Raw genomic sequence first — 4,391 nt, forward strand, 5'->3', positions numbered from 1 at the left:
TTTGCATGCTAGGAGAGTCCCGAAAAAAATTTACAAAAGTCGGTATTGTACCTAAAGGTACAACAAAGTTGATTTAAACCTCGAACTAGATCAAATAGAGAATTTATGATGAAATTAAGAATTTTAAACTCACAGAATGGTTTAATATGGTAATTCGGAGTTTGAGGATCAATTTGGAGTCAAACCGGAATTTTTGCTATCCAGGGGCAAAATAGTCATTTGCCACTTGGGCCAAAATGGGAATTTTAGAAAAGATTTTTTTGGCCCCATTTGACTTATTGGAGTATAATTTGACTTATTGGAGTAAGATTTGAGGTTTAGAAGTGAAAAATTTTAATTTCGGTATAATTTGGAGTAAAAGGGTAAAATGGTAATTTTACCACCCAAAATCGAAAATTTAATTTTTGAAAGGATTTTGATCAAATTTAATTATTTGGGGTGTGAAATGAGTATGAGGAGTGCAAATTATGCATTATGGCAAATTTTCAATTTTTGGGGCAAAAATGTCATTTTTAAAAAGTTCAGGGGCAAAAGTGTAATTTTGAAGAATTTGCTCCACCAAAACTTTGAAAAAATCTAGAAATTTCACTTAAGACTTGGATAAGTCAAAGGGAATGCATGGTGGAAAAAGTAGGACAAGTGGATGGCTAGAAAAAAAATGAATTAATAAAATATTTAAAATATGAATAAAATAATATTATTTCATTAAACAATAAAAAGGCATAAGAAAATCAGCCCACACCCATTCTTCTTCTTCAACATTCGGCCAAGCAAGAAACAAGAGAGAGAAAGGAGAAAATAAAACCCTAGCTAAGAAATTTAAAGGGAAAATAGGTGGAAATTCAAAAATCAAGTGAAAAAAGGTAACATTTCTTAAATTTGTCTTGTGCTTTACCTTTCCCATGCATTTTCCATCATTTTTCATGGTTGAATCATGTGATTTGAGGATGATTTCAATTCTGGTCATATGGGTTTAGAGAGAGAAAGTTGTTAGATAAATTTGATTTTGAGCTATGTTAGTGTTTAGTGTTAGTTTAGCATGTTTATGAGTAAAACAACAAGAAAAATATTTATCTTCTCCATGAATTTCTCTAGGCCGAATCTAGCCAATGGTATGTGAGGATGAGGTTGACTTTATTTTAAGAGAATTGGGTGGAAAAATGATGAATTATGAGGTTGGAAATTAAATGGGAATTTTCGGTGCAATAAATTGAAATTTTTACCCACTAGGGGTAAAAGCGTAATTTATAGTCCGGACTGATAAATTGGACCAAATTCACAGTCATTGAGGTATTGTGGATATAATTGGATAATTGAAATTGAAATGGATGGAATTGGAGTCGAATTGGGGATTTTAGGAATTTACACCGTGTATAGGCGAGTTAGGTCGGACACCGCAATTAAGCGATTGTCTAGACATTTCAAATCCTATCTAGTGCATACGCATGGATAAGAGCCTGAAATAATTTATGATAAATTGACACAATTTATTGAATTTTGTGTCATGGATTATGGATAGGTGGTGAGTCAATTGTTTCGGGTAAGAGACTGCACCCGAGGGCGGAAGATAGGAGTATTTCTACTCCTAATACTGTGAGTAAACTTATTATCGTCTTAATTATCTAGAGTAGTTTTATACAATTGTGTGATTTTATAAAAAATGGGTTTAAATGGTAAATTGCTATGTTTTAAGAGAAATTGTGATTTTATAAAATGATTTTATAAATTTTCTGAAAAATCGAATATTGGTTTTGAAAATAGAGTAATTGGAGACTGCCTGCTTGTGTTGTAAATTTATGGTTTTAAATTGAATGGCTTATGACAATATATGAGCATGAATGGCTAAACTGATTTTGGTGTCAGAATTATTTGTATTGTGTATTCAGCCTTGAGAGGCTAGATTGCGATAAATTGCCATGCCATGCTAGAATGAATTTTATTGAATTGGTGGAGTATATATTAATTATTTACTGCAGAGGGGGTTCCGTGGACCAGCCTATTAGAGGGGCACGGTAAACTCCATTATATTATTACCTCGAACGGAGAGGCGCGTAGGGTATCTCCTGGGGTAAAGCTTAGGGTTCACTTCACGCCAAACCACCACGTGAAGGGGAACTCAGCCAACGCCAAGGAACGGCTGTATTTTTCTCAAACTAAAATATATTTTAAGTGTATACAAAATTTTAATAGCCTTGGCGGACTCGGTTAGATGCCCTGCGCAAGGTATCACCGAGTATGAGTTTTGGCACGAGCCAAAGTTTTAAGAAATTCATAAGCCAAGTTGATTACTCGATTTATATGGATTGATTTTATTTGGTTGAAATGAACTGAAAGGTAATGAAATTACAGTATGATGACTTATTTTAATTGTCTCCATTTACTCGGCTTTAGATACTTTAGATGGTATCTGTTTACTCACTGGGATTATAAAATCTCACCCCTTCTTCCTATACATTTTTCAGGCTCAGGACAGTTTGTAGATAGTCGAGTAGGACGAGAACTAAGCTCGGAACTGCATTATAGAAAGTAAGAGTTCACAGTCTTACATCCTCTTGGTCAATTGGAGCCCACGTGTCATTGCAGATCAAAACTTATATTTTGGTTATCTGTATTTCTATTCATACAATTTTTACTTTACTTTCATGTGCGAAAAATTATTTACGAATATTTTTATAAAAATTTATTTTATGAGAAAATAAAATATTTTATTTATTATTTTTGAATAGTACAGTTGTCAATAATTTGCTTTCAAATGAACGTTTTAGATATTTAATTGTTTTTAAATCATTAAATATATATTTTATGCTTACCTACTACATTTTTAGCAAGTTTTGAGATTTTTGACGAAAAATTACGAAAATACCCCTGTGAGCCAGAAAATAATATTTTATTGTTCTTATTTAAAAATGACTTATGATTTTTTTGAAATGTGAGATTTAATAACTGTTGCTCACCGGGGAGATGCGGAAGTTGATGCTAAGCCTTGCGGGGTTTCAATCGACATTCGGGGTGAAGAATGTCTGTCGAGGCCTCGCGGCGGTTGTCACTGGCCCGATGGGGAGTTCCGGGTCGTGACAGTCTTGATGATCATTGATTTGATATTAGAATGAGTGAAAAATCACTTTGTTGATGTGTCTAGTGAAGGGGATTCAAATCATGCTAAGGTGATCATACGCAGCGTAATATTATTAAAATTTTAATCTCCTAAGCTATGGATCACTTTAATTGAAACTAATCTATAAAAATCAAAAGAGAGAGATTTTGACATACTTGTGTTGAAATGGCATGAAACTTGTAACACCCCGTACCCTTGTGTAGAAGCCAATAATAGCCTATCGACAAAACGAAGGGCCAATTGACATAAATTTAGGTGCCAAAGAGCGATAGTAGGTGAAAAGAATATTTTAGAATAAAATAATATTAAAATATTAATATTTTATTATTATTAAGATTAGTCATGGAGGAGGATTATGTGACTAATCTAATTGGGGGAGAAGAAGTAAGAAAGAATTTTGAAGAAAAACGACGTTAGTGGGACCCGTGTGTCTTTATTAAACAAAGTTAGAGTGGGTAAGTATATATTTAAATGTTATGGTGATACCTTGGTGAAGTGCAAATTTTATATTTTGTTTGTACACGTGTAAATGAAAGAAAATAGGAGGAAATTGGAATTAAAGAAATGTCAAAAGGACCAAATTGTGAAGAATGAAAAGTTTGGAGGGGCACATGGTAAATAAGGAAAAGTTTGAGGACTTATGTGCAACTTCAACATTTGAAGTTAAATGTGAATTTACTAACCAAGGGAAGTTAGATTATGTGGGATATGAGATGTACATGTGAATTCACTACTACATACAAATTATAGCATGCAAAAAATGAGAAATTAGTGGGTAACATGTGGGACCCCCACCATGTGAAGAAAAAGGAAGAATAAAGACTAAGTTTGTTTGCATATAAGGAGATTGGTGCATTAGGTGGCCAAATGAGGAAGGTAAAATGTGGGATGCATGTGACTTCAATGGTCTAATAAATGACCAATTAAAATACAAAATGAAGCATGTGCATGAAATGTGACTGAAGGAATAAGGTGGCAAAGAATATAAACCAAAAAGGATACCATGTGAATCAATGCATGTGCAAAGTAATTTAGCCAAAGGATAAAGAAATGGACAAGGAAAACCTTGCATGCATGAGCCACCAATGAAAAGTGGCATTATTAACAAAGAGAGGAATTGAATGGCATGACATGTAAAGAGAAAAGAAAAGAAAATAATAGAAAAAGGAAGTGACTTTGGGCAATATGCCCATGTATGAGCAAAATGAGAAAGTGAAAGCTATTTTCAAGCCTTTTTCTTTGAGAGGTCGACCCATAACAAAGTAAGAAGAGAAAG

General features: G+C 33.4%; 1 long non-coding RNA gene across 1 annotated transcript; it reads left to right on the forward strand.

Annotated features, from left to right (window-relative positions):
- LOC108662169 lies at positions 823–2,491 on the forward strand. Its single transcript, XR_001927959.1, has 3 exons — positions 823–863; positions 1,520–1,593; positions 2,463–2,491. It is a non-coding gene; the product is annotated as an uncharacterized LOC108662169 (long non-coding RNA).

This window comes from Theobroma cacao, chromosome 5 (genome assembly GCF_000208745.1).
Source record: "Theobroma cacao cultivar B97-61/B2 chromosome 5, Criollo_cocoa_genome_V2, whole genome shotgun sequence".
Taxonomy (NCBI): Eukaryota; Viridiplantae; Streptophyta; class Magnoliopsida; order Malvales; family Malvaceae; genus Theobroma; species Theobroma cacao.